This window comes from Tursiops truncatus, chromosome 12 (genome assembly GCF_011762595.2).
Source record: "Tursiops truncatus isolate mTurTru1 chromosome 12, mTurTru1.mat.Y, whole genome shotgun sequence".
Classification (NCBI taxonomy): Eukaryota; Metazoa; Chordata; class Mammalia; order Artiodactyla; family Delphinidae; genus Tursiops; species Tursiops truncatus.
In genome coordinates this window covers 50,635,094-50,662,873 of record NC_047045.1, presented here as the reverse complement: position 1 = coordinate 50,662,873, position 27,780 = coordinate 50,635,094, and the positions used below count along the sequence as shown (strand labels likewise).

The window sequence follows — 27,780 nt, the reverse complement described above, 5'->3', positions numbered from 1 at the left end:
TCTCAAAGTAATTTTAAAAATTATGACTGTGTTTTTTATGTTGAAAGACAAGTACGGTGTATCATTAAAATATACAGAAGAAGGATCTAACATAATCTGGGATTTCAAAAAAGGAGTCCTTTAGAGTTTATTTTTAATTCTTTATCTAAAATAAACTCAGATTTGGACACATACATAGTTCACCTGTTTCCACTGGTGGATGAAAGTTTTACTTTTACATAGAACAGCTATAGGACAACTCAACGAGAAAAATATTCAAGAATTAGGAAAAAGAAGCTGGCATATTCTGTTAGCAAAAACATGGATATGTTGTTTCTATGAGTTCTTTTTAACAAATCTCTCACACAGGCGGGATGGTTATATATTTGAAAGGGAGAAGATAATTTGTTTTTTAGAAGTGAATTTAACTTCCATTTAAATAAATTAGATTTGATTTTTAAATTACTTTGTGAGGTGATTCTTACAAGTGGATTACATTTTTCTGAAAATGAACAGGCTGAAAATTAAGAATATTTCCTAAGAAAAAGCATGTTGGATTTGAGTGACTATAAATTTGTGGAAAAACAAACCTGGAAAATATGTGATGCTCAGCCCTGTGTATAGGTTTGTCCAACTCTTGTGAAAATGAGATGAGACTCATAAAGCATGAACACTTTATCCCATCGCCCAAGGAATAAAAAAAGCTATTCACACTTTTTAGATTGAATTCTAATAACTTCTAAAATGTAAGGGATTGGTTACCAGTAATAGAATTTGATTTTAATAATAGAATAGTTTTGTTGTTGTTGTTGTTTTGCGGTATGCGGACCTCTCACTTTTGTGGCCTCTCCCGTTTCGGAGCACAGGCTCCGGACGCGCAGGCTCAGCGGCCATGGCTCACGGGCCCAGCCGCTCCGCGGCATGTGGGATCTTCCCGGACTGGGGCATGAACCCGTGTCCCCTGCATCGGCAGGTGGACTCTCAACCACTGCCCCACCAGGGAAGCCCTAGAACAGTTTTTTAAAGCTCAAAATTTGCTGGATATGTTTGAAAGCGAGAAGGAGGGAAAGAGGCTGTCAAAAACAAATTTAGTGGGGGAAAAAAAACATTGAAAGGAGAAACATAAAATGACAAAATTCAATTCCTGAAGATGCAGATGAATGAACTGTCCTTTTGATGCCAGAAATCGTTCTTTCTCTTTTTAAGTATACGTAAAAATGTCCTGACTGTGTTTTAGACATGCTACTTTTTAGTAAACATTTCTGTTTTCATCTACTCAATCCTGGATGCGTTCTCAAGTCTTGTCAGCTAAATCAACAGATGTCTTTTCTCATCAGTCTTATCAAAGATTTTAATGATGTGTATTATTTTTTTATCCAGAATTTTGTTGTTTTGTCTCCATAAAATATAACACTCTATCATTTGTTCTGAAGCTTATATTAGCCTAGGTAAATTAATCTAAAACTATTCAAATCTCTCTTAAATTGAACATGAGTTTAAAAATGTGGCAGAACTGATCCCAATCATTTTTTTTTTTTGCAGAAGTTATCCTACTGTTGGTTACTTAAGAATTTTCTTAATTTTATTTTGCATTTAGTTCCTAGAAATCTCTTCTTCAAAGAGATCTTCAAAGAAATCACTTGCTATCCTGTTGCTGTATGATTTATACAGATGCTTGCTCAAAATAGCCAAATTTGAGGATGTTTTGTGCACATAAATAGTGATGTATATCAAGCTTTTCTTGATATTTAACACTTGTCTTCTATATTCAAACATACTGCTACTGATGGTGTTTAATGAACTAGACTTATTTGTTGAGTGAAGAAAATAATCAAGGAAAGATTTACTAAGTCTTTGAACCCACAAAACATTTTTTTTACTATTATTATGCAAAGGAGAGTGACCATCTGTTCTCTATCTCCATTGAAGTCAGAACATGAGGAAATAAATTGCAGTATGAGGTAGTTAGGTTAGAATAATTGAGGAATTTCCTGACAGGGTTGTTAACACTAAAATGAATCAGGAAGAGAGGTTGTGAAATTTTCTTAGATTCTTCCCTGCCCCCATTCCCTTAATATGCACATTTGGTCTTGTAATCTAATAGACTTCTCCAGATTTAGTTGTCTTTACCTATGATTTCACAAATGTGTTTCTTTCAAGTTTAACATCAGAGGGAGGACCAGGAAAAACTAACAATAATCAAATAATAGCTGAGATTTGTTGAGTTTTTATTATGTAGAAAGCTCTGTGCAAAGGACTTTGCATGCTCTTTCCCATTTGAATACAGTAACAAATCAGGTAGTTAGTTCAGTCTACATGAATTCTGTGTAGAGCTCTTAGATTGATGATGGCTACCACACACCAAAAAACTAATTACTGGCAGTCGATTTGTATATCTCTTAAACTTACTATAAGGATTGAAGAGTCACCCTACTATAACTGTAGTAATTCACATATTTTGAGAGGGACAGAAATGTAGCATGAGAGATGACTTGGTTAGGTCACTTTGGATATGTTAGTATGGCACTGAGAGCCTGACTATTAATTTCATGGAGCTGTATCAGGGAACTTGTGATTTCCAATGCTCCATGTTATCTCTGAATAATTCAGTGAGCTGAAGATCATTGTTTTTCCTTCCAAAAGGCAGAATGCGTTTCTGCAAAAGAATGAAACCAAGTGGCTCTCAACAGTCGTAACGTAGAAAAGAAACCCATGTTTTCAATGGCTCTAGACATTTGAAGCCCAAATGCTAATATCCATCTCATTGCCATCTCTTCCTCTTCTGAAACAAACCCTTCTCTTTAGGTTTTCATAATGGATAAGTCTTAGATCTTTCCTGAGTTTGTCAGCCCTGTGTGATGAAGCTTATTTTTGTGTTTGTTCTTTGTGTTCTTTTGATTGTAAACTTTAGCAACAGGGATGGGCCTTGATTTTACAACCTTGTAGGCATGTAGTGACTTCATTGATGGGAGAAGTAGTAAGTCCAGCTGAAGGAAATAATTATGATGGAAACATAAGTTGACAGTTTGCTTGAATCACCTGAGCTGATGAAAGGAAAGAACATTTTCCTCTTTTGATAAGGCTTCCCAAATGGACTCATTTTCTTTAGCTATGCTTGCACTACTGTTGCTACTTCCATGAGTTCTAGTCTAAGTTTCATGAATATTAGGAGTTCCCAAGAGTGGGAGCAGTTGAACAAGAAGTCCAGAGCTCTGAGTTCTAATCGAGGCTTGCTATTTGAGTCACCAAGATTAAACTGACACAGGTTTCAAAACTGAAACAGATTATCTTTGTGGCTTTTATGTTGTTTCAAACAACTTTTAAAATAATTTTTTCAGAAGAGCAATGATCAAAAACAGTACAGAGGTATCTATAAGGCCAACTATTTCTTAGATAATTCACAGATAATTTAAACACCTCTAAAAAAGTGAGTGAATAATTTACCAAGTTTTGTCATTGCCCTCTTGTCTTCGTTTAAATTTTTCTTTTCCTTTTTCTTCTTTTTAGAATTGTTGATAGAACTCTGTCATTCCCATCCACGTGGACAAGTGGCCTTTAAATTTTGGGGCTTACAGGAGGGCAGTATAATACAGTGTACATTTGTTTGGGCTCTATAGTTAAATACTCCCGGCTATTAGCAGTGTGAATTTGGGCAAGATCATAAGCTCCTTTTGCTTGACTGGGAAAACAGGGATAATAACCATAACTCAGGAAATTGTGAGAATTCAATGAGATAAGATCGTTAACATAGTCCCGTCCCACGAGCTTGTACTCCGTGAATGTTATTTCTCCTCCTCCTCCTCTTCTTCTGCTCTTTCTCCTCCTTCCAAGGCTTCTTTGAGTTCTAGAACCCTTTGAGAAGCTAATGAGAGCTCTGACTCCAGCAAATGAACATATGTCTACATATTTTAGATAACTTAATAAAAATTACTCAAATTATTGATTCACAGTGTAGATTATATGATAGAAAATTTTATACTTTATATATTGAAAGCCTTTTATTTTGATTAAAATAATGGTAAAATGAAGACTAATTATTTAGCTGCATTTCATTTTATCTATAATTCTGTTTTATGGTTATTTTTTATTAAATATTTTTATTTTTTAAATTTTTTTAATTTTTTTTTTTGCAGTACACAGGCCTCTCACTGTTGTGGCCTCTCCCATTGTGGAGCACAGGCTCCGGACGCGCAGGCTCAGCGGCCATGGCTCACGGACCCAGCCGCTCCGCGGCACGTGGGATCTTCCCGGACCGGGGCACAAACCCGTGTCCCCTGCATCGGCATGTGGACTCTCAACCACTGTGCCACCAGGGAAGCCCTATTTTTATTTTTTAAATTAATTTTGTACTAAACTTTTTATTTTGAAATAAATTTAATTTAAAGAAAAGTTGTAAAGATAGTACAGAGAGCACCCATATCTTCAATATCTGGCTTTTCCTGTTATTACTATGTTATCTAAATAAGCTAAGAAACCAAAATTGGTACATGTATTAACTAAACTCCAGATTTGATTCAGCTTTAACTTGTCTTCCATGAATGCTTTTTTCTATTCCAGGATTCAGTCTTGAGATAGAAATTGTTTATAACCATCATGTCTCTGTAGTCTTTTCTAGTTTGTGAATTCTTTCCTTATTTTTCATGATCTTCACATTTTTGAGAAATATTGGTTGGAGATTTTGTAGAATGTTCCTCAATTTGGGTTTGTCTGATATTTTCTCATAATTAAACTAAGGAAATTGAGGCTTAAAGAGGTCAAGTAACTTGACCATACCAGTAGAAGCTGGGCCTGGAACTTAAAATAAGTTTTCTTCATCCCAAAGTATATGATTTTTCCACTATATATGAATTACACATATATAAAATATACTTTAAAAATTTTGTCATAATATCAAAATGTCTGAGAGTAAGGGGTTTTAATAGTTATTTTAATAATCTCATTAAATTTTTTCTATAATAGTTTAAGATTAATAGCTATTTCACTTGGATACAGTAATACAAAAGTGATTTTGTGGTCACAGTATTCCCAGATCCAAGTATATTCTGAATATTACTACATTTCCAAAATTCTCCAGGTGAATAAAAATTCATTATGTTAAGAAGCATTTAGCCGAAGGTGCTGCTGAAAGCAGTCTCACTTCATTTTCCTCAGAGTGCACACTTGCTGCTAATTTTGTTTTTGCATTGAAAGTAAGCATCAAAGAAAAAAAAAATGTTTGACAGGTACAGGGGAAAGTCATATCAGAGTCTTGTGAATATTGTTTGAGAGATGTTAATTTTTAGGCATACAGTTCCTAATTCTCAAAGATACTTAAAATATTATTAAAAGTCATTGAGTATGGAAAAATCCATAAATTCCTGCAAAACCTTGTAAAATAAATTTCCTGGTAGCTGAACAAAGAGTTGAATTAGAATGAAATATGCAGGTGAAAAGTCCATTCCCTGTATCGATTTGGATATCCCTCACTAACTGAACATGAACTAGAATAACTGGTCACTTCTCTATTTCTAGCATGGTTTTATGTAGCCTGTAATTATAAGCTTGCAATAAAGTTTGCTACTAAGAAGACAAGTGATTTGAGGTACAAGGGAAAGGTGACTGTTTCATACATTTGATGGGAAGTTATGACAGAAGTAAAACAAATTAAAATAACTGAGTAGGCATTGAAGTGACATCTGTAGAAATCTTAAAAAGTAGACTAGCTTCTCACTGGTTTAGTATGGCCCTGATTTTCAGTACATCTTGGATTCAAAAAGAGAGAATACCAGGCAAAAGTTTAAAGAAGGTGAGGGACTTCCCTGGCAGTCCAGTGGTTAAGACTTCGCCTTCAAATGCAGGGGGTATCGGTTCCACCCCTGGTTGGGGAGCTAAGATCCCACATGCTTCATGGCCAAAAAACCAAAATATAAAACAGAAGTAATACTGTAATAAATTCAATAAAGACTTTAAAATGGTCCACATCAAAAAAAATCTTCAAAAAAACTCTTTTTTAAAAAAGAAGTTGGCATTTTTTTCCATCCTTCCTTACCACCTGTATTACAGTTTTTCCTTCACTAGAATCACTTTCTGTTATTTATCTAGGTCACTCTTGCCAAGTGGAAAAGATATAGTTTTAAAACCTTGGTGTATGTTCCTTAGAGTCTATATTTTTAAAGCCAAACCCTGAATAGGAACCGGATCAATGACATGTTTTCATACACAATGGCATCTGGATAGGAAACATATTTTCAGCAATTAGACCTTTAAATCATTCAAAATTTATCCATTTCTAAGGTCAGCCTGGGATTGATATTTTTAAAATTATTTACTTTAGCTACAAGAAACAAGGACAATTTATTTATCCAATAATATCTATCAAACACTTACTATGTATGAGTCAGGCACGAACTCATAGTGATCAACATCAGACAGAGGTCCCTGCTCTCATGAAGCATATATTCTTCGGAGGCTGCAATAATAAGACATATATACACAAGTAAATTTTGTCAAATGGTGATAAGTGGAAAGAATTAAAAATAGGAAAGTAAATTGTGCATATATAAAGTGATGGGATTGTAAACTTTTCTTCCCTAAGCAATAGGATGGAACATGCATTATCAGAGTGAAGGGATATTAGTATATACATAATTATTCATATGTATTTAGATTATTTTTCCCAGGCAGAACATATAACTGACTTCAAAATTATCTTTTAATTCTGCATTCCATTTATGCTAAAAATGGCACATGGAGTTCTGCAAATTCAATAGTAATTAGAGTCTGTTTCTGGAAGAGTGACAAATGTGTGGGCACTTATCCTAGGATTCAGTAAGTTTTTCTTGGAGACTTTGTTATTAGTGCAGAAATCAAAGAGTCCTATAAACTTCACTAATTTATTCAACAAATATTGATTGGGCTTCCTTTATGTGCTAGGCACTGGATATACATGTGGTCAAGCATGAAGCAGAAAGAGCTCTTGATGTCACAGAACTTAGGACCTGTAAGAAATATAGATAATAAATCATTTCAACAGTTAAGAGTATCAAGAAAGGTGAAGTAAAGGGTGCAATGAGAATACACCACAAGGATAGGACATGGACACCAGTGGTCATTTAAAGACTTCTTGGGGAAGTAGAATTAACACTGAGTCTGCAGGAGGAGTAGAAGTGAGCTAGTAAAGTGTTGGAGGGATTCTGGACGATGGAGAAGGTGGGATAATTGAGAGGAGGCAGAGATCAGCATTTCAGAGTTCTGTAGGCAAGAGAGACTCTGGTGAGTATGGGGAGCAGAAAGACTGGGAAAGCAGGAAAAACCAGTGATGGAAACGTAGGCAGCTCTGACTCTCTTACACTTTATAGTCCACGTTAAGATTTTGTTTAACCTTATCCTAAGGAAATGGGAAGTTAAGCAAATGTCTTAATAGGGTAGAAAGGGGACACAATGAAAAAAAAAGTTAATTTACAAAGCAAAAAAGTGGATAGAATTGGGCATGATTGAGAGAAAGGGGATCAGCTATGAGGATATTGCAGTAATAAGGGTGAGAAATCCTGTTAAGTTGGATGAGGATTGTGGCAGTGGTGGAAATAGAGGGATAAGAAAAACAGGAGATCGGTGATAGTTTAGATATCAGTTATGCTCAAAACATCTCACTTTGGCCATGGTCTGGGAGACAGCTTAAAAATCAAAAGCATTACTGGGTATTAAAGAAGGAGGATGTTTCTTAGCGAACAGGTATCTGAACACTTTAAGGCAGGTAGGCAAAGAATTTAACAGCTATTGCCACAAGTTCTGTACATATTTATACTGGCTCCAAATGAGCTCAAACAACCTTATAAGCATTATCAAATTAACACCAGAACATCATTTTGAATAAAGTAAACTGCCAATAGTATTGTTTGATGCCTGTCTAAAGACTATATATTTTCTTGACTTTTGAGAGGAGATGCTGATTTTTGGCCCCTTGACATCACAGGAATTAAGTAAGTTTTATAGGCTTGGTAAGACCTTAGCTGCATCCTAAGTCCCAGTCCACTAGTGGGCATGAGCAGGCATGCACTTGGTTGTGGGTTTGTGGAAGATGGCTTAACTTAGAAACAGTCGAGAACAAATTGAAGAGTTTCTGAACAGCAGTATCATGCCTCTTATAACGCATAAAATCAAGTTTCTGGTGCTCTTTTGCCACCTTTTGCCTAAAATTTGATTTGGAATCAGCTGTGTGATTGACAACACCTGTCTACTTTACTGAAGAGATATGATAACTTCTTTTCTGGGTAGCGCTCTACCCATCTTTGCAGGAATGGTTTGCAGGCAAGTGAATATGGGAATAGCATTCTCATGAAAACAAGCTCTACCATAAATGGGGACAGCTACAAATCTCATTAAAAAGACACGGAAGCAACCTAAATGTACATCGAAGGAAGAATGGAAAAAGAAGATATGGTGCATATATACAATGGAATATTACCCAGCCATAAAAAAGAACAAAACAATGCCATTTGCAGCGACATGGGTGGACCTAGAGATTGTCATACTGAGTGAAGTAAGTCAGACAGAGAAAGACAAGTGCCATATGATATCACTTATATGTGGAATCTAACAAAATGGTACAAATGAGCCTATTTACAAAACAGAAATAGAGTCACAGATGTAGAAAACAAACTTATGGTTACCAAGGGGTAAGGGAGAGGGGAGGGACAAATTGGGAGATTGGGACTGACATATACACACTACTATATATAAAACAGATAACTACTGATAATAAGAACCTACTGTATAGCACAGGGAACTCTACTCAATACTCTGTAATGACCTATATGGAAATAGAATCTAAAAAAGGGTGGATATATGTATATATATAACTGATTCACTTTGTTGTACAGCAGAAACTAACACAACATTGTAAATCAATACTCTAATAAAAGTTAATTTTTTAAAAAGCCAGTGAAAATCAGGCTATAGACCAAAAATGACTTAGGCATGTCAATAAAATAAATGGAATAAGTTTTGCTTTTCTTCCTTTGGCCTGGGGATCTATATTCGTTTTCCTTTTTGTTGTTAGTTTCTGCTTTATAACAAAGTGAATCAGTTATACATATACATTTGTTCCCATTTCTCTTCCCTCTTGCATCTCCCTCCCTCCCACCCTCCCTATCCCACCCCTCCAGGTGGTCACAAAGCACTGAGCTGATCTCCCTGTGCTATGCAGCTGCTTCCCACTAGCTATCTACCTTACGTTTGGTAGTGTATATATGTCCAAGCCTCTCTCTCGCTTTGTCACAGCTTACCCTTCCCCCTCCCCATATCCTCAAGTCCATTCTCTAGTAGGTCTGTGTCTTTATTCCTGTCTTACCCCTAGGTTCTTCATGACATTTTTTTTTCTTAAATTACATATATATGTGTTAGCATATGGCATTTGTCTTTCTCTTTCTGACTTACTTCACTCTGTATGACAGACTCTGGGTCTATCCACCTCATTACAAATAGTTCAGTTTTGTTTCTTTTTATGGCTGAGTAATATTCCATTGTATATATGTACTACATCTTCTTTATCCATTCATCCGATGATGGACACTTACATTGTTTCCATCTCCGGGATATTGTAAATAGAGCTGCAATGAACATTTTGGTACATGACTCTTTTTGAATTATGGTTTTCTCACCGTATATGCCCAGTAGTGGGATTACTGGGTCATATGGTAGTTCTATTTGTAGTTTTTTAAGGAACCTCCATACTGTTCTCCATAGTGGCTGTATCACTTTACATTCCCACCAAGAGTGCAAGAGGGTTCCCTTTTCTCCACACCCTCTCCAGCATTTATTGTTTCTAGATTTTTTGATGATGGCCATTCTGACTGGTGTGAGATGATATCTCATTGTAGTTTTGATTTGCATTTCTCTAATGATTAATGATGCTGAGCATTCTTTCATTTGTTTGTTGGCAGTCTGTATATCTTCTTTGGATAAATGTCTATTTAGGCCTTCTGCCCATTTTTGGATTGGATTGTTTGTTTTTTTGTTATTGAGCTGCATGAGCTGCTTATAAATTTTGGAGATTAATCCTTTGTCAGTTGCTTCATTTGAAAATATTTTCTCGCATTCTGAGGGTTGTCTTTTGGTCTTGTTTATGGTTTCCTTTGCTGTGCAAAAGCTTTGAAGTTTCATTAGGTCAGATTTGTTTATTTTTGTTTTTATTTCCATTTCTCTAGGAGGTGGGTCAAAAAGGATCTTGCTGTGATTTATGTCATAGAGTGTTCTGCCTATGTTTTCCTCTAAGAGTTTGATAGTTTCTGGCTTTACATTTAGGTCTTTAATCCATTTCGAGCTTATTTTTGTGTATGGTGTTAGGGAGTGATCTAATCTCATACTTTTACATGTACCTGTCCAGTTTTCCCAGCACCACTTATTGAAGAGGCTGTCCTTTCTCCACTGTACATTCCTGCCTCCTTTATCAAAGATAAGGTGACCATATGTGCATGGGTTTATCTCTGGGCTTTCTATCCTGTTCCATTGATCTATGTTTCTGTTTTTGTGCCAGTACCATACTGTCTTGATTACTGTAGCTTTGTAGTATAGTCTGAAGTCGGGGAGCCTGATTCCTCCAGCTCCGTTTTTCTTTCTCAAGATTGCTTTGGCTATTAGGGGCTTTTGTGTTTCCATACAAATTGTGAAATTTTTTTGTTCTAGTTCTGTGAAATATACCAGTGGTAGTTTGATAGGGATTGCATTGAATCTGTAGATTGCTTTGGGTAGTAGAGTCATTTTCACAATGTTGATTCTTCCAATCCAAGAACATGGTATATCTCTCCATCTGCTTGTATCATCTTTAATTTCTTTCATCAGTGTCTTATAATTTTCTGCACAGAGGTCTTTTGTCTCCTTAGGTAGGTTTATTCCTAGATATTTTATTCTTTTTGTTGCAATGGTAAATGGGAATGTTTTCTTGATTTCACTTTCAGATTTTTCATCATTAGTGTATAGGAATGCTAGAGATTTCTGTGCATTAATTTTGTATCCTGCTACTTTACCAAATTCATTCATTAGCTCTAGTAGTTTTCTGGTAGCATCTTTAGGATTCTCTATGTATAGTATCATGTCATCTGCAAACAGTGACAGCTTTACTTCTTCTTTTCTGATTTGGATTCCTTTTATTTCCTTTTCTTCTCTGATTGCTGTGGCTAAAACTTCCAAAACTATGTTGAATAAGAGTGGTGAGAGCGGGCAACCTTGTTTTGTTCCTGATCTTAGTGGAAATGCTTTCAGTTTTTCACCATTTACGACGATGTTGGCTGTGGGTTTGTCATATATGGCCTTTATTATGTTGAGGGAAGTTCCCTCTATGCCTACTTTCTGCAGGGTTTTTATCATAAATGGGTGTTGAATTTTGTCAAAGCTTTCTCTGCATCTATTGAGATGATCATATGGTTTTTCTCCTTCAATTTGTTAATATGGTTTATCACATTGATTGATTTGCGTATATTAAAGAATACTTGCATTCCTGGAATAAACCCCACTTGATCATGGTGTATGATCCTTTTAATGTGCTGTTGGTTTCTGTTTGCTAGTATTTTGTTGAGGATTTTTGCATCTATGTTCATCAGTGATATTGGCCTGTAGTTTTCTTTCTTTGTGACATCCTTGTCTGGTTTTGGTATCAAGGTGATGGTGGCCTCGTAGAATGAGTTTGGGAGTGTTCCTCCCTCTGCTATATTTTGGAAGAGTTTGAGAAGGATAGGTGTTAGCTCTTCTCTAAATGTTCGATAGAATTTGCCTGTGAAGCCATCTGGTGCTGGGCTTTTCTTTGTTGGAAGATTTTTAATCACAGTTTCAATTTCACTGCTTGTGATTGGTCTGTTTATATTTTCTATTTCTTCCTGATTCAGTCTTGGCAGGTTTTACATTTCTAAGAATTTGTCCATTTCTTCCAGGTTGTCCATTTTATTGGCATAGAGTTGCTTGTAGTAATCTCTCATGATCTTTTGTATTTCTGCAGTGTCAGTTGCTTTTCTAATTCTATTGATTTGAGTCTTCTCCCTTTTTTTCTTGATGAGACTGGCTAATGGTTTATCAATTTTGTTTATCTTCTCAAAGAACCAGCTTTTAGTTTTATTGATCTTTGTTATCATTTCCTTCATTTCTTTTTCATTTATTTCTGATCTGATTTTATGATTTCTTTCCTTCTGCTAACTTTGGGTTTTTTTTGTTCTTCTTTCTCTAATTGCTTTAGGAGCAAGGTTAGGTTGTTTATTCCAGATGTTTCCTGTTTCTTAAGGTAGGATTGTATTGCTATAAACTTCCCTCTAAGAACTGCTTTTGCTGCATCCCACAGATTTTGGGTCATTGTGTCTCCATTGTCATTTGTTTCTAGGTATTTTTTAATTTCCTCTTTGATTTGTTCAGTGATCACTTCGTTATTAAGTAGTGTATTGTTTATTTTAGCCTCCATGTGTTTGTATTTTTTACAGATCTTTTCCTGTAATTGATATCTAATCTCATAGCATTGTGGTCGGAAAAGATACTTGATACAATTTCAATTTTCTTAAATTTACTAAGGCTTGATTTGTGACCCAAGATATGATCTATCCTGGAGAATGTTCCATGAACACTTGAGAAAAATGTGTATTCTGTTGTTTTTGGATGGAATATCCTATAAATATCAATTAAGTCCATCTTGTTTAATGTATCATTTAATGCTTGTGTTTCCTTATTTATTTTCATTTTGGATGATCTATCCATTGGTGAAAGTGGGATGTTAAAGTCCCCTACTATGAATGTGTTACTGTTGATTTCCCCTTTTATGGCTCTTAGTATTTGCCTTATGTATTGAGGTGCTCCTATGTTGGGCGCATAAATATTTACAATTGTTATATCTTATTCTTGGATCGATCCCTTGATCATTATGTAGTGTCCTTCTTTGTCTCTTCTAATATTCTTTATTTTAAAGTCTATTTTGTCTGATATGAGAATTGCTACTCCAGCTTTCTTTTGGTTTCCATTTGCATGAAATATCTTTTTCCATCCCCTTAATTTCATTCTGTATGTGTCTCTAGGTCTGAAGTGGGTCTCTTGTAGACAGCAAATATATGGGTCTTGTTTTTGTATCCATTCAGCTAACCTGTGTCTTTTGGTGGGAGCATTTAGTCTATTTATATTTAAGGTAATTATCGATATGTATGTTCCTATTCCCATTTTCTTAATTGTTTTGGGTTCGTTATTGTAGGTCTTTTCCTTCTCTTGTGTTTCTTGTCTAGAGAAGTTCCTTTAGCAGTTGTTGTAAAGATGGTTTGGTGGTGCTGAACTCTCTCAGCTTTTGCTTGTCTGTAAAGGTTTTAATTTCTCCATCAAATCTGAATGAGATCCTTGCTGGGTAGAGTAAGCTTGGTTGTAGGTTTTTCTCCTTCATCACTTTAAATATGTCCTGCCAGTCCCTTCTGGCTTGCAGAGTTTCTGCTGAAAGATCAGCTCTTAACCTTATGGGGATTCCCTTGTGTGTTTTTTGTTGTTTTACCCTTGCTGCTTTTAATATGTTTTCTTTGTATTTAGTTTTTGACAGTTTGATTAATATGTGTCTTGGTGTATTTCTCCTTGGATTTATCCTGTATAGGACTCTCTGTGCTTCCTGGACTTGATTAACTATTTCCTTTCCCATATTAGGGAAGTTTTCAACTATAATCTCTTCAAATATTTTCTCAGTCCCTTTCTTTTTCTCTTCTTCTTCTGGAACCCCTATAATTCGAATGTTGGTACGTTTAATGTTGTCCCAGAGGTCTCTGAGACTGTACTCAGTTCTTTTCATTCTTTTTTCTTTATTCTGCTCTGCAGTAGTTATTTCCACTATTTTATCTTCCAGGTCACTTATTCGTTCTTCTGCCTCAGTTATTCTGCTATTGATCCCGTCTAGAGTATTCTTCATTGCATTTATTGTGTTCTTCATCATTGTTTGTTTCATCTTTAGTTCTTCTAGGTCCTTGTTAAATGTTTCTTGCATTTTGTCTATACTATTTCCAAGATTTTGGATCATCTTTACCATCATTATTCTGAATTCTTTTTCAGGTAGACTGCCTATTTCCTCCTCATTTGTTAGGTCTGGTGGGTTTTTTATCTTGCTCCTTCATCTGCTGTGTGTTTCTCTGTCTTCTCATTTTGCTTATCTTACTGTGTTTGGGGTCTCCTTTTTGCAGGCTGCAGGTTCGTAGTTCCTGTTGTTTTTGGTGTCTGTCCCCAGTGGCTAAGGTTGATTCAGTGGGTTGTGTAGGCTTCCTGGTGGAGGGGACTAGTGCCTGTGTTCTGGTGGATAAGTCTGGATCTTGTCTTTCTGGTGGGCAGGTCCACGTTTGGTGGTGTGTTTTGGGGTGTCTGTGGACTTATTATGATTTTAGGCAGCCTCTCTGCTAATGCATGGGGTTGTGTTCCTGTCTTGCTAGTTGTTTGGCATAGGATGTCCAGCACTGTAGCTTGCTGGTCGTTGAGTGAAGCTGGGTGCTAGTGTCGAGATGGAGATCTCTGGGAGATTTTCACTGTTTGATATTGTTTGGAGCTGGGAGGTCTCTTGTGGACCAGTGTCCTGAAGTTGGCTCTCAGACCTCAGAGGCACAGCACTGACTCCTGGCTGCAGCACCAAGAGCCTTTCATCCACACGGCTCAGAATAAAAGGGAGAAAAAGTAGAAAGAAAGAATTAGTAGAAGTAGAAAGAAAGAAAGAAAGAAAAGAGGGAAGGAGGGAGGAAGGAAGGGAGAAAGGAGGGAAGAAAAAAAGAAAGAAGATAAAGTAAAATAAAATAAGATAAAATATAATAAAGTTATTAAAAAAATAATTATTTAAAAAAACACACGGCTAGAACCCTAGGACAAATGGTGGAAGCAAAGCTATACAGACAAAATCTCACACAGAAGCATACACATACACACTCAAAAAAAGAGGAAAAGGGGAAAAAAATCATAAATCTTGCTCTCAAAGTCCACTTCTTCAATTTGGGATGATTCGTTGTCTCTTCAGGTATTCCACAGATGCAGGGTACATCAAGTTGATTGTGCAGCTTTAATCCGCTGCTTCTGAGGCTGCTGGAGAGATTTCCCTTCCTCTTCTTTGTTCTCACAGCTGCCAGGGGCTCCGCTTTGGATTTGGCCCCGCCTCTGCGTGTAGGTTGCCGGAGGGCGTCTGTTCTTCCCTCATACAGGACGGGGTTAAAGGAGCCGCTGATTCGGGGGCTCTGGCTCACTCAGGCCGGGGGCGAGGGAGGGGCACGGAGGGCGGGGCGAGCCTGCGGCGGCCGAGGCCAGCGTGATGTTGCACCAGCCTGAGGCGCACCGTGCGTTCTCCCAGGGAAGTTGTCCCTGGATCCCGGGACCCTGGCAGTGGCGAGCTGCACAGGCTCCCCGGAAGCGGGATGTGGAGAGTGAGCTGTGCTCGCACACAGGCTTCTTGGTGGCGGCAGCAGCAGCCTTCGCGTCTCATGCCCGTCTCTGGGGTCCGCGCTTTTAGCCGCGGCTCGCGCCCGTCTCTGGAGCTCCTTTAAGCAGCACTCTTAATCCCCTCTCCTCGCCCACCAGGAAACAAAGAGGGAAGAAAAAGTCTCTTACCTCTTCGGCAGGTCCAGACTTTTCCCCGCTCTCCCTCCCGGCCAGCTGTGGTGCGCTAGCCCCCTTCAGGCTGTCTTCACGCTGCCAACCGGGCGTTCTGACGGAAGCCCGAGCCTCAGCTCCCAGCCCCGCCCGCCCCGGCGAGTGAGCAGACAAGCCTCTCAAGCTGGTGAGTGCTGGTCGGCACCGATCCTCTGTGCGGGAATCTCTCCCTGCTTTGCCCTCCTCACCCCTGTTGCTGTGCTCTCCCCCACAGCTCCGAAGCTCTCCCCTCTGCCACCCGCAGTCTCTGCCCGCGAAGGGGCTTCTAGTGTGTGGAAATCTTTCCTCCTTCACAGCTCCCTCCCACTGGTGCCGGCCTGTCCCTATCCTTTTGTCTCTGTTTATTCTTTTTTCTTTTGCCCTACCCAGGTACGTAAGGGGGTTCTTGCCTTTTGGGAGGTCTGAGGTCTTCTGCCAGCGTTCAGTAGGTGTTCTGTAGGAGTTGTTCCACGTGTAGATGTATTTCTGGAGTATCTGTGGGGAGGAAGGTGATCTCCGCGTCTTACTCTTCCGCCATCTTCCCGGAAGAGCCTGGGGATCTATATTCTTAAAGCTGTCAAGTATGATCTCTTGGCTTAGTGATTTGAGAAGCAGTGACAGAAGTGAAGAGTTTGCCTCTGAGAGGTGAAAATGTTTTTGAGATATGAGGACAGGACACTAAAAGAATTATGGTCTGAATAAAATTTATTTTAAAGCAGGTGAAATGTGAAAATAATTTACAACATTATTCTATAGCATACAATTTGAGATTTTACTGACCATTCATTCTGAATGTTTGCTCTTATAGACATTCTTCACTTAGCCCTGGTTACTTTCTCACAAAGTCAGCAAACCTGTAAAGCACTGCAGAGTTGTTTATCTTATGCAGGTACATGGCTCAGTGAGCTCTTTGTTTAGGCCAATGCAAGCATATTGCTATTTTTATACTTTTGGGGGAAATACACTGAAGGTTTTGTCCCTATTATTCTACTTGAGCAATTTCATACATATTGTTAATGATGGACTGACAATATCTAGATCTGACTTACATAGCAGTGGGCTGAAAAGATTATGCAGTAGTTTTGACAGATGTCAGAATGCAGTTGACCCAAAATACTGCCCTTCTGCTGACTCTCATGCCTCTAACCTGACTGATGTATGTTTAGTTTGCAATATTTATACTGCCCCTTAATTACCATATTGTAATACTTATTTTAAATGGTTAGAATACAACTTTCCCTGAGAAGACATTGCACATTCGATATCAACCCATTAGTAATGATTAATTTATCTGATTACCTATTATCACTTGTTGTTACAAACTTCACGTTAGGTCATGAGAAAAAATGTTAATTTTGGTCTGGCAGAGAAGAATAGAAGTATTAGAAACTAGAGTTGGCATGATCTCACGATGGGGGTTATGGGAGGTGTTGAATTGGGCAGTGAGGGAGCAGTGTGCCAGCACTTGTACGGTGGAGTTCTAACAAACTGTGAGTTGGACAAAAATTATGGACTAAGGTAGGGGGTGTTATTGTAGCATAGCTAGTTAAAGGCACTGTCTTTGGAATCCAACAAATCTGGGATAGCATCCTAGCTCTCTCACTTAGTAAATGTGTGGCCTTGGGAAAGTCACTTAACCTCTCAAAGTTTTGATCTAGAATTATTTTTATACACTTTGTACAGAAATCCCTAAATATGCTCTAAGGCTAGATAATTTAAGTGACAATTCATAAAAATGTTTAGCCATAGTTTTCAGAGATCTTTGTCTCCCAGAAACAGAATCATGGCCTTTTAGAAGTAAGCACCTTATTGCTATCTATCATTCCTGAGAGCTACTGAAATCCATCATATTTAGGGTAACCACATAATGCCTCTCAAATCAGGACACCTTGGAAAGTGAGAGGAGGCACTTAAAACAACTAAAATATAATAATTGATCTAGAAGAGGTATAAATTGGAATTCCCTCAGTTAAACTATTTCAATCTAATGATGTTGAATGTTTGCACAAGACAGAAAGGTTTAGAGACAGATTGCCTGGGCACCTAATAAAGGCAAAAGATTCTAAAAAGAATAGATGTTTTCTCTTCCCTTTCCTCCTGAGCTGTTAGTAAAAACGATATCAGCATAAAACATTTTTGATTTATTTTACTCTATGTAAAATATTGCTATAGTGAATCATATATCTACGCAAATATTTTAGCAGATATGTTTTTCTCTTAACTCAAGTTCATCTGTAATAAGAAATTGAACCAATCAAAACACATTCGTATGGTTACATTTAAATATATCTACACTTTAAAAATAATAAAGCTGATTGACTTTAACTTTCATTCTGTTGATGAATAACTGACATATTAGTCTGAACATGGAGTCAGTAACAGTGCATTAATATCAGGTTTCTAATTTTTGAACCATTAGACTTATTTGCTTTCTCATGTCTTTATTTCCCTATGAATTAAATAGAATTTATACCATTGACAGTGAAGGACTCTGTTAACATCCTCTGATTATTGATCTTATAGAGGTAAGATGATAATATAAGTATCATTCACATTCTATTCTAATACCTGATTATTTTAGGTGTCTTAAGTGGGTAACTAAAAATACCAATATTAGTATAGTTTACTAGTTAATTAATTTAGAATCTGTGTTTTTCCACGAATGATTTAAGAAATAGTACAGGAATATCTGTATTTAAAAAGATAAATGATTTAAAATAAACAAAAGGAAAATAAGATTAGAAAGAAAAGATGACCTCTGGAATGATGTTAGAATATAAAACATAGGTCATGAATTTATATCTGCTTCCTGGAAGGGGTACATAAATATGTCCGTTAGCTTTAGCAGTTGAGAAAAAAGAGCAAAACACTGTGATGTCCAACAATGAGAAAGTCCATAGGCAAAAAATAAAACCACTGGTCCCCCAGAGCACGTACTCATACTGAGAGTAGAAAAAGTTTCTTCCATGAGAAATGTACATAGTATGACTTCCTTCCCATTTCTACAAGATTAGTTATGCTATCATCTAATAATACCAGATAACATTATGTTCCCTTTCTTAAGTTACTGATTCCAACACTAAAAAAAACCTAACAATCTACCTTATTTTTTTAACCTACTCATTCAAGTAACTTGCTTGTGTACTGTGTATGTAACGGTTTGATGTTTTAATTGTATTCTTCCTATATCTGATATGAAAATATGTATGCAGATTGCAATGTGAAGTAAATATTTATGAACTTTCATCAGATTGTTTAACATAAATGCTTATGTGAAAGCACATTGTTTTAAAATGTAGTCCTCAGTTCTTCCCATATAATATCTTTTTTTATTTACAGACCACTCTAGCCTTCTTCCCTGTAGGAGACACTATTTTTCTTATGTCAATAGCCTTAAGATTAAGAAAGCTGTTTCAGGGAGCTGTGTTCCACTGTACATGATATTCTAAGGGGGTTAAAGGGAGAGAATTTTGGCCTGTGGATCTTGCATCTGTGAGTATGAAGTAGATTTGTCCGATTTGAGCATCAGGGTTGCCTCTGCTAAATCAAACTGACCTCTGTGAATATGAGTATGATGCAAAGTGTATTTTTAATATGCATCTAAAATGTAGACTAAGCAGTTTTTAAAAATTATACGTAACACAAATTGGAGAATGGGCAATCATCTGGTAAATTAAAAATGAAAATAAATGTTGGCGTTTAGGAGCTCCAATAAATATCATCCCTGTCCTCCTCTGGGTTTGGAACTAATTGAAATACAGACTTAGATTCCAATAGATGGAGATTTTAAAAATAAGAATTTGAGATAGCACTTTGACCTGTGGCCACATTTAAGGCTCCGAAAATGTAATTAAACTATGATCTCTCCCTGGGTCTGGTAAGCCTGCTGGAGAGATTAGCATGTGTCCTGAGAAAAGGATGCTCAAAAAGGAGGATCCAAAACAAATGAGGTTAGATTTGGCTTCATGTAGCAGAAAACTCAAAATAACAGAGGCTCAAACAAATAAAAGTTTATTTTGCTCTCATGTACAAGAAGTCTGGAGAGCGGCTATATCAGGGTGTGTATCGTGGTGCTGTGGTCATTAAGGAGCTGGGGTTCTTTGTTTACTAGCTCTGTTACCCTGGAAAATTACTTCTACGAGTCTCAGTTTCCTCATATATAAAGTCAGTGTAGTGATGTCTGCATCTCAGAATTATTGTCAATTTTGTTGTTAAAATTAAACAAGATATAAGGCAACCATCAGAGTAGGTGCAGTGTATACTATTTAACTTTCAGAACTACAGATGAAAGTAAAGAAGTAAGGACTCTCAAGATTAAAAAAAAAATACATAAAGAAGCAAAGGTGAAACTACAATGACAGAAAACAGAGCTGTAGTTGTTAGGGAATAAGTATGGTGTGAAGTTGACTCTAAAGGGAGGTGGGAATTTTTTGGCATGATGGAATTGTTATATGTCTTGATTTTGGTGGTGATTATGTAACTGTAAATATTCATAAAAACTCACAGAACTCTACACTTAAAAGGGTGAATTTATTGAATGCAAATAACAGTATATTTTTAAAAATGGAAAAAACCCATAAAATAGAGCCATAAAATTAAAAGCTTGAAGATTCCTTGATTTGTAGGCATATGCTAAAACATACATACATACATCATGCACAGAGATATACACTGAATAATTATACACTTTATTGCTTGATCTGCAGATGGACAGGATTAACCTAGAAAAGAGAGTTCTAGATTTTTAGATCTGGAAGAAACCTTATAAGCTGTATAGACTAATCACATTAAAAACTAAGAAATTTGAGGTCTGTCAAGATGACATGATTGGCAAAGAAAGGGCACAAAGCTGTTTCTTTGATGGCAGAGCAGTATTTAGAATCATGTTTCCTATTAGAGTCCTGTGCATTCTGCTATGTCATAATTTCCTTCTTTAAAAAAATTTTTTTAGAGCAGTCATAATTTTTTAAATTAAAAAAGTTGCTTTCTCTAAAGTAGAAAAATATTAATACTAATCTTAATTGCTGGATACAGAAATCAAAACATTTAGCACTATTCTGAACTAAAAGCCAGATGAAAAATACAGGGAAATTTGAAGTTATTGTTGAAACTCCTATAAGTCACATGAATACCAGAATAGCTATGTCACTTTAACTGTGTGTGGTTGAACGCCCACATTTTATTAAATCATCTCTGTAGCTTTGGTATAAAAATTCTGGACAAGATGTCAAAAGACTAGGATCCCATCTTAACTTCACCACAAATCTGCTCTTACTTCATGAGTAAATCTTATTCCCTTGAGCTCTTAGTTCCCTCATTTGGTTTGGACTAGATTAGCACTTTTCAAATATTAGAAAACACATTTAAAAAATGAAATCTCAAACGGAACCCTAACATCTTAAAGATTAAAGAAAACTGATCTGAAGCAGGGTGGGAGCCTCTGGTCCCTACCACTCAGCCTCCTCCACCAACCGCTCTTTAGGCATACTTTAAGATACTGCTCTGGAGTCCTAGGGTGCCAGGAACACAGTTTAAAAACTCCTAGAAAAGAAGTTCTTAAGGTTCTTTTCTCTTTGAAAATACTCTAATTTGTGAGCCCAAAAATGAAAGGAAAGGCATTAGGCATTTGTTTTTCTAGCTGTAAGAAAGATGAAGAATAACAGATACTATGTAAGTCTTTTTCAATACAGTTGTGCATCATTTCATTGAGATTTTAACATTTGCCTTAAAAAAAAGGATTAAAGAGAATAACTATCTTTTTGCTTGTAGTAAATCCATGTTGTAGAACATTATCAACAAAGCTTGCATCATGAATATGTGTATACTGGGGCCACAGTAACTTGGACTAACACCTGCAGTAACACTGCTGCTGTAGGTCTTGTATATCCAGCATTAGTCCAATGGGAGAGCTTGGGAGGATCTATCAGGAAATTTGGTGATTATCAGTGAAATAAATACTATTGTCAGATTGTCCTTGGTCATACATATGCAGATTATGGATTATAAATAGACACACAAATAAATGTTCTATGATGATAATAAAAAAGGCAGAAATAAGATTCATTACAAGAACACAGTGAAGAAAAATTTCAAACAGCATTGATGTTATAATAAAATGATTAAAAACAAATATCATGGGGCTAAAGGGTAGCAGCCTGGATGCCCCAAGTTTGTATAAACCCAGTGGCTCAGGTATATAGTACAAAATAAGCATGTTTGTCCAAAAAGAGAAGTGATACTGACCCCATAATAGTCTTTTGCTACATACTTGGGTGAAACTATCACCAGCAGCAATGTTTCAACACAGACAAAAGTGTCAACAGTAGAAATGAGATGAAAGGAGTTCTAATTTGAATAATTGTATTTGGGGATACAGATAAGAGGCTGTGACAAGGAAATCCTAAAACACAGTGGCTCAAACAAAGTAGATGTTTAATGTAACTAACTAGAGGGAGGCTGCTGAGTCATTTAGGAACCCGGGTTCTTTCTATATTGTTGCTCTGCTATTCCCTAAAGTTGTCTTCAATTGCTTGGTGGACACTGGCTCACCACTGTTTGCTTTATCTACTGTGAGATGTGGAAAGAGAAGTAGAGGGCAAGTGATTTTTCCCTTTTAAAGATAGAAGGCTGAAGTTGCCCACATTACTCTTGCTTAATTACCATTAGCAAGAGGCAAATCACATGGTCACATGAGGCTGCAAGGAATGCTGGGAACTCTAGTTGGGTGATCATATCTTGAGGAGGAGAAGAGTGTTCCTAAAAGGAAGGATAACAGAAAGGAAACTAGAGGATAAGCTCTCTGCCACTGAATGTAAACCCATTTGTGTAATGAAGTTTCATTTTGCAATGCAGGAAATGCTTTTATGTTAGATTAATGGAATAAATGAGGGGCCTTTGGCTGAGGAAAAATGAAAGACATATGTAAGAGGGAGATAGAATTTTTACTTACTTTGTAGCATGATTGTTATGAATGGAGAGCAATGGAGTTCTGATGTGACATGACCCTTTGAGTCATGTGTGGAATACAAGTTCCACTTTGATTTGTATTTTCTGGTAGTTTAGGGAGCAACTGGTTAAGTCCTTGCAGAATCTAACAAAAATTTGGTTTTATTTTCATCAGACTTCTCTGAGGGAATCATAGTTATGCAAACATATGTCAAATTGTCTGTTCAAACTCTTAAACATTCAACTTCAATCCCTTTTGGAAAGAAGACACGGAATAAATCCAATCTATTGGGGGAAATCTATGTGTTATCAATATTTGACTATAGGGATACCCTCAGTATTATTGACTTTTGGTTAGGAGACTATAAAAGCTGTATAACCAACTTGGCACTCACGTAGGGTGCCCCTTGAACAACTCGTTCCAAGCTTCTGACTTAATTTCTTTTGTAGGATAGCTAGTAATATGTATTTAGCCTAGGATAAATTTTGGCAAATTAACTAAACTTAGTAAATCAGAAGTGCTATACAAGAGTTAAGTATAGTCATTTATATGTGGACTTTAATCACTTTTTAAGGTCAGGTTTGCAAACAGCATAAATGCTACAAACTTACTCTCTCACAGTTCTTTCTCAAATTCCTGAATAGACTCCTACAGAGTTACACTGTGTTTGAAAGATTATATCCTGACTTCTCCTATGGAGGCTTTGCTCAGTTTAGAAAATTTTTGCAGCTGAGGTGAACCTATAGCTTGCTGGGGAAAATCAACATGATAAAAATTAATTGATCACTCATCCAAAAACATGAATTCTAACAGGTGGTAACTGCTGAAAAATATGCTGGCATCAGATGATAGATATGTAGGGGAAATAATTCTGCAGATACACAATAATTTCTAAAATAATTTTTTTCTGTTTAGGGATCACTTTTTGGGGGGCTTTTTATTAAAAGGAGAACTTTGTTTTCCTAAATGAAAACAAATCTTTATTTCTAAAGGGCTAATATCCTGCTGTTTTTACCTACATGAAGTTATGTGAGATACTGTGGTATGCTACAAAGGAAATTGCATATGGAATTTCTTCACTTAAAATCAAAGTTCTATGAGTGAAAGAGTAATAATTAATAACTAAACATCATATATTCGTAGAAAATTTTCTAGTAATTGAATAAAAGAATAATCACAAAAACCCAAATGATGGATAATTTTCCTGCAACTGAATGGTTTTTAAGTGTCCTCCAAAATTTGATCCCAATATTTAGACTAAATCTACAAATTTATATCTTTATTTAGATATTTTTCCCTATAATGCTAATAATGAAAGTCCTTAATTCATGTGATTACGGTAAAGATTAAAGTTCAGTTAACTCTTAAGCACTGTGCCTGCCACATAGTTGCATACTTGATTAGTGATTATTCTTATTATAGATTCATGAATTCCTAGAATGGTTGCTAATCAAGCTGTTTCATAAACCTGAAGTCTAATTTACACTCTGGACTTGAAATCCAGGTAAAAGTAAAAGCAAAGCATCATTTATTATGAAGAGTGCTTTGATTATCTTCGATCTAACATGTTTTAAATTTGCATGGCTTTATAAAACAATGTCAGGTGGACACCCTTAATTTGATTTCATGTGACAAAATTGTATGCAAAAAGAACAATTTTTCCCTAATTATAAAATCCCTTATATAGTTAAAGAAAGAATTTTTCCCTTAAATGAAAAAATTCCCTTTCAGGGACTTCCCTGGTGGTCCAGTGGTTAAGATTTCATCTTCCAATGCAGGGGGTACAGGTTCAATCCCTGGTCAGGGAGCTAAGATTCCACATGCCTGGCAGCCAAAAAACCAAAACATAAAACAGAAGCTATGTTGTAACAAATTCAATAAAGACTTTAAAAAGTGGTTCACATCAAAAGAAAATCTTCAAAAAAAAGTTCTCTATCATATATATTTATGAACATATATATACACAAAATATACACAAATATATATAAACAAAAAATATATATACAAAATAGAGAATACAAAAGGTGTTCTTCCCCAAGGAAGAGAAATGAAAACTAAAATGATTTCTACTGGGAATTCCAAGGCTCCTGACTTGAGGATGTGAACTGTTACAACAGTTGCATAATTTGTATTGTAATAGACAGTATCTGGTGAAAATTGACTGTATAAGCTAAAAAAGTAGCTTATACAATATTTTCCTAAAAATGTTATATTATGCTAGTACCTAATCGAGTTTTATCTCTACATTACTATTTTTATTTGTACATTCTCTAGCAGCAGAAGAAGTTGGAAGTTATAAATAGGGAACTAGAACTCTTATGTCCCAGCAGCTGAGAGCAAGGTTTGGTGACATGAAAAAGGTGAAACTGTCATTTTTGGAAGAATCCTTAATCTGCTCTGTGTTGGATGACAATACATCAATCCCTTCAAAGAATTAATTCACTTTACATTTGTTTTTGCTATTTTTTGTGCACCGAAATTTGACCTTTCTGTGAAGTCAAATATATTACTCCTTTATGATTTATCTCACTAATTTAAATTTAGAGTGTCCTTCTTATTCAGGGGCTAGTAAAAAGTCATTATTTTATTCTAGCATTTTATCTTAACATAGTTTTTATCACTTGAAATTTATTTTGGTTTATATGAAGACATGATCTAAAGTGATTTGTAGCCAAAATAGCTAATTGTCTCAGAGCCATTTATTGAAAGTGATTTTCTTTCCTTGTTCATTTGACCTCCTTATATTATGTAATATATTATTAAAATTAATATTAAGTATTCATAGTATTTCTTCTGTTTTATTGATTATTTCTGTCCTTATAGCAACACCAAACTCTTTTAATTATAGTACCTTTATAGTATGTTTTAATATAAGGTAGGGCTGCTTCCACCTTATTACTCTTTAAAGAGAAAATTTAAGTAAAACTCCTGCAGGTACATGTTTACATGGAAAAACTATTGGGAAATTTTTTTTAGTCAGCATCCTAACACATTCTCCCATCCAGGCTCTCAGCCATGGGCATAGTATAAAGGATCCCTCTTGCTGTGTCCCATTGCTTTAGGGCGTCTCAGAAAGTTCTGCCTCTGAACTGCTTCCTGAGTCTTGCCTGTGCTTTATTTTATACACTTTTCCTTTTTAAAAATCAAAATCAAGTTCTTATTTTCTTATTCTCTTTTGGGTCCTGATAATTTACACTGCTTCAAACTTGTTGAGACAGTTGTAGCTCACTATTCACTCTGAAGACACAGACAAGTTCTATTTGTTCTTCTGCCCTGGAAGTGTGGTGAAAGTTGGGGAGAAGTGAGTATGGATTGCTACTATGTTAATAGTGATGTTAGTATTTACTAGATTTATCAACTACTGTCCAGTGTTTAAGTTTTCCTCTCTGTATTTTTTAGTGCTAGCTATATTGTCTTCCTGTGCTTATGGGGGCCTTGCACCATGCAAGCCAAACCACAAAGCAGGACCATTCCTAGCTGCTTCTCTTTGGTATTTCCCCTCCAAATTTTACCATTTAGCACCTAAATATGAAAATAAACCAGTACTACCTTATACCTACATTGATGCCATTATTGCCTTTAGGGTTTCAAAAGAAAAACCTTTAATACTGATTTTTTACTAAATTTTTACTTAGGAAATAAAAGTTGATTGTATGCTAGCCTGTATTGAATTTTCTTTTAGATACCAAATCATATTCTCCTCTAAGGAAAGGGGCATAGCATTTATTCAGGTTAGTATTGTAAAAGGGAGGCACAGAAAACATAGATGTTGAAAACATTGTAAAAAGGAGACACAGAAAACATAGATGTTGAAAACATTTTCTGTAATTTAAATCAAATGAGACACTTTATGCAATCTTAGTGTACAAAAGGCAACTGGTAACAATTGGATATTTTAAGACACAAGACTAAAGATCACAAACTATATGAGATTAAAAAATATCCATTGTACATAATCTTTAGCAACTTCAAATGCTAAATAATTATGTTTAAAAAACTAAAACCAGTTTTAATTGATTTGGACACAATGAGTATATATATATCTTCACTTTTCAGGTGGAGATATTGCAAAAATAAGGTACATGATAAACTTCTGTGACTTTTTAAAGCTTGAAATCTTGGTTTAAAGAAGTAATTTTCCTTTCTAAAGTATGCATCTGAGAATAGTATCTATAAGTATTTTTAAAATTTCTTAAAATTATAACTTGGTTAATTCTTAATGATAACTATGATTTTCATGAGGGGGAAAGAAGAGAAAAAGTATATGAAAGGTCAGTTTCTCAAAATTTAAAATATTAAATGTTGCCCAGTCAATGTATAGCATTATAATCTATACATTGGTCATAACAAATTCAAAGCATTCAAGATTTAGTTGCCTTTGGTAACATGGGCCTGAGCATAGAACCTTTTCAATTACTTCTCTTCAGAGATGACCTAATGTTTTGTCTTGTCCACACAAATGCATTCAGAGAGAAAACTGAAAGTCTTTCACAACAAATCCCATATGTAGATGTGGCTTTAGCTCTTAAAGTGAAACATTCATACTTGTTATTATGAAATTTTAGCTTTTTCTGATTAAGGGATTCAAAACAAATGTTTATTCCTTAACATTGTTCTCTGATTTCACATTGCTTGTTTCAGTGTGAAAATGAACATACTACCAAGTTGATCAGTCATGATGAGAATAGAGTCCAACCTCTGATTCACTTCCACATGGTCAGTGCCATACAGGCACAGGATGAATCACAGGTGACCACATTTCCACGTATGTTATAATCATTTAAAAAAATAAATAGAGGTTGAGTCACTTTGTAAAAACAGGATGAAAAACATGTAGTTGAATGAATGGGGTCTAGAAATAGACTTGGATTTTTGGAGTTAAATAATTAAAAAGGTACCAAATAAAAGAATTAATTATTGAAACATTCCCTTGAATCTTCGTAGGCTATTCTTATCTTCTATGAGTTGGAGAACTGCTTTAGCGGCTTTCATAAAGTTCCTTATTAACTTACACTGACACTGAGTTTTTAACGTCAGAGACTTTTCTTAACACTTTAAAGGCAAAATATAAAATATTATTTCAATTTAAAAGGACAAACTCTGACAGATCTATATAGCTTTCAAGTTTAAAAAGTTAAATAGTTCTAAGACTTACAAAGGCCTCATTAGGGAGAATTGAGGGTTGATGTCACCTAATTAGTCCTGAAGGACTTCTGGATTTTGTCATGTAAATGACAATGGCCTTTGTTAATGCTTAATTAGCTGCTCAATCATTAAAA

General features: G+C 35.9%; 1 long non-coding RNA gene across 2 annotated transcripts in view; it reads right to left on the bottom strand.

The window, feature by feature from the left end:
- The window catches only part of LOC109552846 (uncharacterized), a 140,679-nt gene that overhangs the window by 36,241 nt on the left and 76,658 nt on the right, over positions 1 to 27,780 (bottom strand). The window contains exon 8 of one of the 2 annotated variants that reach the window (XR_012324811.1): positions 6,346 to 6,427. This is a non-coding gene — a long non-coding RNA (uncharacterized lncRNA). Of the gene's footprint in view, positions 1 to 6,345; positions 6,428 to 20,066; positions 24,326 to 27,780 lie in introns of those variants that run through there. The other variant, XR_004529245.2, reaches the window with a different exon arrangement.